The sequence below is a fragment of the Sus scrofa genome, chromosome 16, assembly GCF_054392235.1.
Source record: "Sus scrofa isolate SSC_HxYL_T2T_F1_AM1 chromosome 16, Sscrofa_HxYL_maternal_Yorkshire_Landrace_v2.0, whole genome shotgun sequence".
NCBI lineage: Eukaryota > Metazoa > Chordata > Mammalia > Artiodactyla > Suidae > Sus > Sus scrofa.
The window spans coordinates 40,914,060-40,926,257 of NC_139398.1; the positions used below are offsets into that span (position 1 = coordinate 40,914,060).

General features: G+C 33.9%; 1 long non-coding RNA gene across 5 annotated transcripts in view; it reads left to right on the forward strand.

Annotated features, from left to right (window-relative positions):
• Positions 1-12,198, forward strand: part of LOC102161640 (uncharacterized) — a 729,975-nt gene that overhangs the window by 665,008 nt on the left and 52,769 nt on the right. For 4 of the 5 annotated variants that reach the window (XR_014831263.1, XR_014831265.1, XR_014831261.1 and 1 more), the window contains exon 2: positions 486-543. The exons of the other annotated variant lie outside the window; for it this stretch is intronic. This is a non-coding gene — a long non-coding RNA (uncharacterized LOC102161640). The remainder of the gene's footprint in view (positions 1-485; positions 544-12,198) is intronic. 5 annotated transcript variants of the gene reach the window in all.

Here is a 12,198-nt window from a genome sequence, read left to right on the forward strand (position 1 = left end):
GATAAGGCATATAAAATGCATAAAACAGTACTTGGTACTTATTGAGTGATCAGTATTTTAATACTTATTAGCTACTTTATTATTGCCATGATTTTCATATTAAAATGTGGTCCAGGAGTTCCCGTCGTGGCGCAGTGGTTAACGAATCCGACTAGGAGCCATGAGGTTGCGGGTTCGGTCCCTGCCCTTGCTCAGTGGATTAACGATCCGGCGTTGCCGTGAGCTGTGGTGTAGGTTGCAGACGTGGCTCGGATCCCGCGTTGCTGTGGCTCTGGCGTAGGCCGGTGGCTACAGCTCCGATTCAACCCCTAGCCTGGGAACCTCCATATATCGGCCCAAGAAATAGCAACAACAACAACAACAACAACAACAAAAGACAAAAAAAATAAATAAATAAAATAAAATAAAATGTGGTCCAAATAACTGGTCAGAGGAAATAATAATACTGTGATTATTACTGCTAACATTATGATATATTCTTCCAGAATCGGAAAGAGAGGTCAGCTAAAATGATCCTTCATGGTACATGAAAATCTAAAAAAGGTATTTATGAATAATAATATATAATAATTATATTTATGTTATGCAATATTAAGAAAGTATAATAATATAAATCATTGATCATAATATAGTTAAATATTTTTCATTCATTATCACATAGCACTAATTGTCATATAAACATTAAACTTACATGTAGTTTCACTCCTCACATCATGATACAGTTATTTACCTATATATGAACAGAAGGAGGAAGAATGAGAGACAGGGTCAAATTAGGTCATAGATGGTAAAACAACTCCTGGATAATTGAGAGTATTTTTACTTCTTTTGATAGACTGCTCTCTCTTCCATGTCTATCTCTGGAAAGCCAGAATTTGTTATGACATATGTACAGTAATTTTAAAATAATTTTCCCAGCAGCAGAGAACTAAGCAGCCTTTTTCTTGATGGCTTATGACTGACCAAGAATGGTAACTCATACTCAGAGTGCTGGCCACTTTCTTCTCACTTTAATACAAATGAAAATCAGAGAAATTGTAACTCTATGAAACAGTTAAATACATTTTTTTTTAAATCTCATCTGATCTGAAGTATCCATGTAAACTTTTTTAAAACTCATGTCAAATCAAAAAACATAGTTTACTACCAACACGACGCCAAGAAACTTCTCAGTTTTGTGGAAATATTTCAACATTAGTAAACTATAAAAGGAAGTGGCAGTTTACAAGTGTTGAATAGTCTACTGCTATTTTGAAGCTAATGTCTAACATGTCAGTGGGACCAGTATGCAAAGATATGGTATATGGAGAGAGTCTGCTGCTGCTATTTTGTTGCTGTTATAATACTACAATGTGTGGGACTGTTGTCTGTCTCTAGAAGCATTTTTGTTCCTGGTGTATATGCCTGATGTGCTTTAGCATTGCACAGATGATAGTACCCCTTAAAACTAGTTTCAGACAACTAGGGCAGTCTTCATGCCAGAAAGAAATGGAGAGCTGCATTTCCCCAAAACTTATAGTGTTCAGCTAAATTATAAAGTTTTATAATCTGAGATTTTCCAAAAGTAAAATAATGAGTTAGAATTAAAGATACACATACGTTTGGTGTTTATTTTTTAAAACTTCTTTTGAGTTTAACCATTGATGAGACTAATAAGAGTAATTGTAGGGGTAGAATTCAATTACAAGTGAGTCAAAGAAAGAATGGGTGATAACAAAACAGAGGTGAATATCAAGGTTTTAAAACCTTGACTGTAAATGGAAGAATGATTTGAGGAGGTGCCTTAAGAGGGAAGGAAGCTGTATAAAGTGAGACAAATTTAGGAGAGAAGGAATAAAATATAATGATAGCCTTAGGCAGCAGGGCCATCTCTCTCTCCAATCAAGGAAGAAAGGGTACAAATTGTACGGGTGTAGGTAAGTGTATAAGTTGTGGTGAAACTATGGGAGGAGGAAGTTGAGTGCATTAATGCCTGAAGAGCACTCTTTTTTAAAGCAGAAAATGCTAAAGGTGAAGGTGATCTGGGTGTGACAGAGTGCTTAGGGGAGATCTTATCTTTCTGCCCCTTTCTATTTCCTGATCTATCTACTCTGCACACCTCTTGGTATTTCTTCTTCTTTGTTATTATTCTGCATTTGTATATGTGTTACTCTGATAGCTGTTGATATGTACTGTTTTCTGTTTCATTTCCCGAAATAGTTTTATTACTAGATCTATAAAGAAATAAGAAAGAAGTAAAATGAAAATATAATCTTATTATATCTAGTTTATCTGAGATAGTTAATACTTTTCCCTATCAATATATTTCCCACATAACTGAAACATAACCCAAACTAGAAAATTAGAACTAGAAACTAGAAAATAATCATTTTGATGGGAAACTTTTCAAAGTGTTTGATAACATTGGCCTCATGTGTCAATAATTTGGTAAATGTACATTTCTATCTGGTTCTTTCACTTTTTTCCTAGATTCCTAATAAAAGGTATTGTCAAATGCCAGGCGTGTAGCAATGTTAGGACTTGTATGAAGCTAACATATGAAAGTAAAGAGATAAAAACACAATATCTGGTTCATGAATACAATTAAACTATTTATAATAAATGTCAATATATAGCTAGTGAATGGCCCTAGTATGAAATACACATATAGCAAAATGCATGCCCCCCAAACCCTACAAATCACTGTTATTTGAATTAGAATATCTTTTTATAGCATAAGAGAGTAATAGTTTTAGAAATCTGCTTTCTGGCTACCTGCCAAACTCTGCCTAGAATCTTTACAAAAAGATTTCTGAAAGAAGAGTTATTTTTAAAAGTTAATGTGCTTAAGGATCCTTTGAAAACATTGTTAACAATTAGGATGGATAGGCCATACTCCCAGAAGTTCCAATATCAGAAAACTGCTCATGTTAGCAAATTCTCCTGATAATTTGGGTACAAGTAGTCCTTAGGACACACACCAATGATATTCTTCACAGAACTAGAACAAAATATTTTAAAATTTGTATGGAACCAAAAAAGACCCCAAAGAGCCAAAGCAATCTTGAAAAAGAAAAATGGAATTGGAGGAATCAGGCTCCCTGACTTCAACCTACACTATAATGCTGCATTCATCAAAACAGGATGGCACTGGCACAAAAACAGAAATATAAATCAGTGGAAAAGGATAGAAAGCCCAGAAATAAACCCAAGTACCTATGGTCAACTAATCTACAACAAAGGCGGCAAGAACATACAGGGGAGGAAAGACAGCATAGATGATGCTGAGAAAACTGAAAAGCTACATGTAAAGGAATGAAATTAGAACATTCTCTAACACCATACAAAAAAAAAAAACTCAAAATGGAGTAGAGATCTAAATATAAAGCTAGTATTATTAAAACTCTTAGAAGAAAAACATAGGCAGAACACTTTTTGACATAAATGCAGCAATATCTTTTTGAATCCACCTCCTAGAGTAATGAAAATAAAAACAGAAATTAGCAAATGGGACCTAAATAAACTTAAAAACTTTTGAACAGCAAAGGAAACCATTAATAAAATGAAAAGACAACCCACAGAATAGGAGAAAATCTTTGCAAGTAAAGCAACCAACAGGGATTAATATCCAATATATACTAGCATCTCATGGAGGTTTATATATAAAAAAAAAAACTCAATAAAGAAATGAGCAGAAGCTCAAAATAAATATTTCTCCAAAGAAGACAGATAGGTGGCCAAAAAAATACATGAAAAGATGCTCAAAATCTCAAGTCAAAACTACAATGAGGTATCACTTCACACCAGTCGGAATGACCATCACCAGAAATTCTACAAGTGATACTGCAGAAGGTGTGGAGAAAAGGGAACCCTCCACACTGTTGGCAGGAATGTAAATTAGTACAAACCACTATGGCAAACAGTATGGAGATTATTCAGAAAACTAAACAAAGAACTACCATATGATCCAGCAATCCCAGTCCTGGGCATATATTCAGACAAAACTGTAATTCAAAGATACATGTGCCTCAGTGTTCACTGCAGCACTATTTACAATAGCCAAGACATAGAAGCAACCTAAATATTTATCAACAGAGGATCAGATAAAGAATATTATATACACATTATATATATAATGCAATATTACTCAGACACAAAAAAGAATGAAATAATGCCATTTGTAGCAACATGGATGGACCTAAAGATTATTATACTAAGTGAAGTAAGTCAGAGAAAGATAAATATCATATGATATCAGTAATATGTGGAATCTAATAAAAATGATACAAAACAACTTCTTTATAAAACAAATAAATTCACAGATTTCAAAACCAATCTTATGATTACCACAGGTGAAACTCTTGAGGGGACGAATTGGGAGGGTGAGAATAACAAATACACACTACTGTATAAAATAGATGATTAACAAAAACCTGTTATATAGAATAAGGAAATCTACTCAATAGTTTGTAATAACCTATATGGCAGAAAAGAATGGATATGTATAACTGATCAACTTTTCTGTACACATGAAACTAATACAACATTGTAAGTCAAATATACTCCAAAAAATTTTTAAAAAAAGTTTCAAATAGAACTTAAAAAAGAATGTCTTACATTTGTATATTACTTGGTAGAAAAACCCACATTTACAATGCACTTTAGATGTTATCTTCAACACACTACCTTAATTGAGGTCATTAGCATTCCTACACGATGAGGTCAATTTTCCAATATGAATATTTTATGCTGTAATTTGAAATTCTTTGAGCCATAAATTTGTAGGAATTTGTTTGTTTATTTTAATGTGATTCAATGATCTGTGTCTCCCCTGGTTATTTGTTTACTGGAAGAGAAGAAGGAAGATGGTAGATAAATTACTTTTCTTTCACATTTGTTTTCTCACAAATAAAGATTTAGTCATAAATTCAACTGAAAAGCAGTTCAAGCAGTTACCTGAAACAGGAATGAATGGTTGATTTTGGTACAAAATTATGCTTAGATAATTTAATGACTTTCTCATTAATGCTGCCCGTTTGTTGTATAGGAATAAAATCATGTTGAAAAAGGAAATAAAATTTTACTGTACTGACTATAGTACATATTGCTTCTTTTTGAAACCCATAGTCCTCTTTAGCATATTTCTTACTAATTTTAGAAGTAGAAATAATAAATTTCTTATTCAATTCAAATGAGTATCATTGAAATTAATATTGAAGTCTCTGAATTTCTTGATATGCTCTAGGTAAGCACAAACCTTATTATTTTTCTTATTTATTGAGTGGGTATCTAGAAGTTGGTATAGTTTTGTAAAACCACACCCTTCGTATAAAACACACATTCTATAGTCATTCAACAGAGGTTGTATAAAGCACATAGCACAAATTTGATTTGGACAAGGTAAGGCATTCTAAAGTTATCCAATAGTTTGGGATGACCATGATAAAAACCTGAACTAGATTTATGCACCTAAATTCTGCCTCTGCCTGTCCTTTGCTATTACCACAGAGAATTAGGGATGGGTGAACCCAGCCATGTTTTGGGTTCGTCAAACATCTTGAACTACTTTTCCAATGTTCTGGGTTAGGCAAAACCCAAAATGTGTTTTGCCAAGCACATTTTCTCTTAATTCTTAAGCCCAGGAGTATTTTAAGGTAAATTTAATCCATATGCTTCTGATTCATTTACACTAAACTCATCAAAATGTTCTGTCTTAAGAGCTATTTGATGTGCAAGAAGCTTTTTGAATATTTTATAAGCCTTTTAAAGTAAAATTCATTGGACTTTTACATTTAGCTGGGCCAAGAACAAGTGAACTCAGACCCCAAAACAACCAAGTTTGGTTGCAAAGTCTGAAACATCAAGGTTTGTGAAGGCTCTAATCTTGGCTACACATATCTCAATCCTTAGCAAGAATATATATTAACATTGTTTTTGCAGAATGTAGATTGTGTAACATAATGAGTAGTGAACAAAATGCAAAATAAGGCATGGAAATATAAAGAAGCCAAGTGACAAATAATTCAAAGCAGATTGAATGTCTGTTCTTTAGCAAGAACCATGCACGAGCTAACATAATGGAGGATGACACTGCATCTGTTTTCATTTTTCTTTCTTTTGGGAAGACTTTCTTCTTTTTGGACAGTATTTGGACTTTTCTGCAAGTTCCCTTACATTTCTATCTTTTGGACAGTCACAGAACTTATAGCTAGCATTGAAGCACTAACATTAAATAAAAGAAAATTATGTTTAATATCACATTAAAGGGGTTTTTGTTATGGAAAAGCTAAAATGGATTACTAACTTTATTTCTTAAGATATCATTGCACCATTATAACTTTTAGGTTTGCAAAATACTGAGCAGATTTAGTCATTATGAAATCCACAAATCAAATTCACTGTCAAAGTCCCAACTCTTATAAATGTTGGCTGAAAAATGCTTATTAAACATTTAATAAATATCCTATTTGATTATACATAGATAAATTCATTTTGATCTCTCTCTTGATTATTTCTATATGATTTAGAAGGCCAGGCTATATTTACAATTTGTACATAATGGTACTAGAGGGCTTAGCTATGTAAAAAGAAAACTAAGTAGTGAGGCAGAATAAGAGAAAGTAGAATAAGAATCTGTCATGGAGAAATAATTTATCACATGCTAAAAAGCTGAAATCTTGTTCTTACTTTGCAGTTATAAAATTTTCTAAAAACCAGCCCCAGACATTGAATAAAGTTAAATAAAAATCAGTAATAATTTTAGCTTAAGCTTTGACAGTTGCACATGAGAAAAGTTTGTTTTTCCTACTGTTGTTGGCTAAAAAAGCACTTTAGTGGCTTTCAAAATATTCTGTTGTAATAAGACGCAAATGATAATAAACATCTTTATAATCAGTATCTCAACCATCCTGTATTCTCTTTCTTCATTTTCTCAGGAAAGTTGAGGACTGACACAGATAAACATATCAATGGAGAGGAGATAGAACAAGTATATTGCAATGAGATTGAAATTCTTTACTAAAATGACATACTTGAATATTTCTTTCTTCTCTTTCTCCATATGCCAATTTTTGTTTAATAATGCCACACTGGGATTATAGTTTTTTAAGAGTTAGGCTTTACCAATAGTATATTTTAGTTCTCAACCTTCATCAGCTGGTTAAATTTGAAAAAAATTTTAATCTTTTTTTAACCTCCAGGTTTTCCTCTAGAATAAGGACAAAATATAAGATTCTTAAAATTGGAGTTCCCATCGTGGTTCAGTGGTTAACGAATCCGATTAGGAACCATGAGGTTGCAGGTTCGATCCATGGCCTTGCTCAGTGGGTTAAGGATCCAGCATTGCTGTGAGCTGTGATGTAGGTCACAGACATGGCTTGGATCTGGCAGTTGCTGTGGCTCTGGCATAGGCCGGCGACTACAGCTCCGATTAGACCCCTAGCCCGGGAACCTCCATATGCCACAGGAGCAACCCTAGAAAGAGGCAAAAAGACAAAAAAAAAAAAAAAAGATTCTTAAAATTATAGGAAATGAAAATATACTTGAAACCTTAAAATCAAAGTTAAGAACATAAGTGCCAAATAAAAGGTACCTGTAATATGGGCCATTTACTTCAGTTTAAATTTTTAAGAATGGATTATCTATCAAAGGGGGGGGGCAGTGCATATTCTATTTATACAAATATTCTTCCTCTGTCAACTTGACTAAGTTACGGTCCTCAGTTATGCAACCAAGAACTAATCTAGACATTTCCATGAAGTTATTTTCCACATGTGATTAAGATCCATAATCAGTTGCATTTAGGTAAGAGAAATTATTTTAGATAACCTCAATGGGCCTGATCAAATCTGTTGAAATGCCTGAAGAAGCTGAGGCTTCCCTGATGAAAAATTCTGCTTGTGGACAGCAGTATCAGAACCTGAACCAAGAATTCCAGCCTTCCCTTCCCGATAGCCTGTCCCAGGGATTTCTGGACATGCCTCACCAGTCCCAACAGCTGCATAAACCAATTCCTTGAAACAACTCTCTTAAAACAGAACTCCTGTTGTTTCTGCTTCTCTGCTTGAACTCTGGACGATGTATAAATTCATCAAGGGTTTTCTTCTAGATACCAAGGACTCTGTAGAGAACAAATTAGGTATTTCCTCTGTCATCACTGAACCAATAGAGGATATTTCCTTAGATAAATTATAATATAAATGCATATTTAAATTAAAATAATAAAAAGTGCTGTAAGTAGAAGTATAAAGAGATAGCACATTATTTTCATATTAGCCTTTTGAGTTTTCATATAGAAACAGTAAAATCTTTTTTCTAGTGACTTTAAGTCAGACATAATTTTGATTTTTTGTTTCTGTGAATCTAGAGTTTCTATTAATAAAAATGCAAATATACATTTTCTTCTAAGTGGAAAAATATAAACTTTCTGAGTTTAAAGTATTTAGTGAATAAACATTGAGTGCTTCTAAGTACATGAAATTGAGGTGAACAAGGCAGGGAAGGGCCATTTTACCTGCATTAGGATCTATTATGTTATTTGAATGATCATTGTTGTCAATTTTTTTTTTATTGTACTCCCTTGTAGCTAACATGGTATGCTAATTCATGTGACTACAACATAAATAACTCATATTTTCAGTAAGAAATATTTAATCATTAAATGTCTTTATCAGAACAATAAAAAGAAAGGCCCCTTAAAATAAAAAGATTAGGATTAAAAAAATTAAAAGTTCGGATTAAAATTTTGAGATTTGGGATCACTCATTAGTGTGTTTTTTATTTAGATTTTGAAGGAAGAAATAAAAACATCATCAATGAGCAAATTTGAAGGGGATCCAACCCTTCAGATAGAAAGTGTTACAAGTAATTTCCCTATTAAGAACATTATTTTCAATGTCTTGTACACTGTTCCAGTATTACAGGCCAGTTAGCCTTTAAATCATGTGTACTTAAATTCACAAAAGTTTATTACTGTTTCTCATTTATGATTTCACAGAATTTTCCAGACGTTAGTGATTTGATTGGGAAAAAAATATTTTCCCTTTTCTTTGTGAATGCACACCTCCTCTCCCCAGGACTGTTTTACACACGCTTGCTTAAATTTCAAATTGCCAAGCCCTTTAGTGGCCAAGCCCCAGCCTGGAATTTGATTGATATTAATCTGATTGTTTGTTGTTGTTGTTGTTGTTGTTGTTGTTGTTGCTATTTCTTGGGCCGCTCCCCGCGGCATATGGAGGTTCCCAGGCTAGGGGTTGAATCGGAGCTGTAGCCACCGGCCTACGCCAGAGCCACAGCAACGTGGGATCCGAGCCTCGTCTGCAACCTACACCACAGCTCACGGCAACGCCGGATCGTTAACCCACTGAGCAAGGGCAGGGACCGAACCCGCAACCTCATGGTTCCTAGTCGATTCGTTAACCACTGCACCACGACGGGAGCTCCTAATCTGATTTTTAAAATAAAAGCTTTCTTATTGAATTGGATCAGGATAAGATGAAATTTCTAAATTTTCATTTTTTAAAATAATAGTTTTAGTAACTGAGAAAGCAGGATGTTTGCAAAAGCATTTTAAACATGGATATTCAATTTACAAATGCTTTTTTAAAAATTATAACTTTTCACAAACATGTTTTTTAGTTACTCTGAACAGAAATGAAATATAATATGGAAATCCCCAATTTCTCAGGCTGTAATAATTTTGAAGGTTGGGACCGTGCTATACTGTAAATTTCTTCTTCTTTTTTTTAAGAAAGACATTTGTTGTGCAATCAGCCAATGTCAACAGATTTCTAGGAAGAACATTAAAGGAGTACACTTTTCTGTACTTTAGGATTATTCAGGCATAATGAAACAATTTAATTATCATATAAATTTGAACCAATATGATTAGTGATTGATATCATTAAAACAATTGCTTATTTCAGGAGTTCCCATCATGGCTCAGTGGTTAAGGACTAGGAACCATGAGGTTGCGAGTTCCATCCCTGGCCTTGCTCAGTTGGTTAAAGATCCAGCATTGCTGTGAGCTGTGGTGTAGGTTGCAGACGTGGCTGGGATCTGGCATTGCTGTGGCTCTGGCATAGGCTGGCTGCTACAGCTTTGACGGCTTCGTCTCCAATTCGACCCCTAGCCTTGGAACCTCCATATGCTGCAGGAGTGGCCCAAGAAATGGCAAAAAGACAAAACAAAACAAAACAAAACAAAAAAAACAAAAACAATTGCTTATTTCAGATCTTACCAGTAATTGTCATGAGTGGGCTATTGGTCCATCAGGAAATTTTCAAGATTGTGAATTTTTTACTTTTACAGCTAGTTTTATATTACAGCCTTTCAAACACTTATAAAAATTCAAATATTTATATATGGTAAATAAATGCTATGAATTAATTTAATCCCTCATATAGACATGCTTAGATCCTTTTTAATTTACTCCACTTTACCCAACAATTACCTCATTATCTATCTGAGTCATTATGGAACCTATCGCTTTATTGTATGAACTCTCTGAGCCAAAACACTCTTCTCTAATTAGCCTGTTTCATAGTCCTTTGAAAATGCAAGTACCCACAAATTAATAATGTAGAACTCAGTAGTTCTCATGAAAAGGATTTTATGTAAAATTAAGGAAATGTTAAAAATAAAGACCAAAGATCCCAAAGCACCTCATTTAAAAGCTTTGAAATTTGCAAAGGGTGATTAAAGTGATTCTACAAGTTACTTTTCTTCAGTTTTTCTTCTTTTTAACCATGCCCAAATAAATCAAATGTTTACACATAATCAAGCAATAGATCGATATGGAGTGAAGTAAGGAAGAAAATATTGAAGGACAATCTGTAAGCAGTTAGAAGGTAATGGAATCTTGAATCTTAAGCAGCATGGTCCATAATGAATAAATCATGCCAGACCATGATGATAGGCCTGTTTGATAGAGTTACAAAACGAACTGGATGAAGAGGATGGAATCGACGTCATATATTTGGGCTCCAGTGAAGCATTTGAAACAGTGGATCATGAACTTTTACTTGCAAATTAATTATAATTGTTTTGGATGAGAAAAGAGGCACATGGATTGGGAATTGGCTAAAAGATCATAAACAAAAATAATAGATGGCAATGAATCCAGTTAGAGGATAATTGCAGCAGGTTTTCATAATGGTCAAAGTTTTGAAAATCTTCATTGCTTGTTGACAGACTATTTTTTCCTCAGTAATTCTGAAGAAGTGTTTTTAGAGGTACCTGATATAGTAACCAACAAAAACAATCAGACATAAATATGAGTTCATATGAATCAATATCTAATCTAGAATTTATGTTTGGCTTAGGTTTACTTTTGAAAATGTTTGTTATGTAAAAAAGTATGGGTGCATAATATTCAGGCAATAACTAGTGTCAGAATCACAGAATGTTTTAAAAATTTAAGGTATTATTAATCACATATCTTATTAAAAATAAGTTTAATAGCACCTCTATTAGAAAGATATCAAAGAAATAAAACTAATCTTTTAATTTTTTTTTTTTTTTTTTTTTTTTGGTATTTTTAGGACCACACCTGTGGCATGTGGAAACTCCCAGGCTAGGGGTCAAATCAGAGCTACAGCTGCAGGCCTACACCACAGCCACAGCAATGGAGGATTGCAGCAGCATTAGCAACCTATACTACAACCCTCAGCACAGGGATCCTTAACCCACTGAGCAGGGCCACAGATGGACACTAGTCAGATTCATTACTGCTGAGCCACCAGGGGAACTCTTAATCTTTTAATTTGTAAGTCATGCTAGTAATTTCTCTATATTTGTTTAAATTAAACGGATTTTTATAGTAACTAGAACAGTGTAACAAATTATAGTAAACACAATACTGATTTTTAACTGCTAGAAGACTTTCAGAAAATAACTGAAAGTTAAAGTCCTTTATGAAGGAAGAAGGAAATTATCTATAGTTTTTTTGTTTTTTTTTTTAGCAGTCAAATCTCTTTTATTGGTGGAGGGATGTGAGGTATTGGTGGGTTGGTCCTTAGGAACCCTCTCATTGCACGGCCTATTGGTTAGTGCTGCTTCCTAAATTTTTCAGCTTTATCACATTCTGCAACTTGGGCTGGAGAGGGGTTAGATGCGGCAGGGCCCCACAAAACTATTCCCCCAGTGGCTCGGATTAGAGGCCCTGCTGTCTGACTGGTGAAGCCACAATCGCCCAATATCTTGCCCTCATCTAGAGGCTAG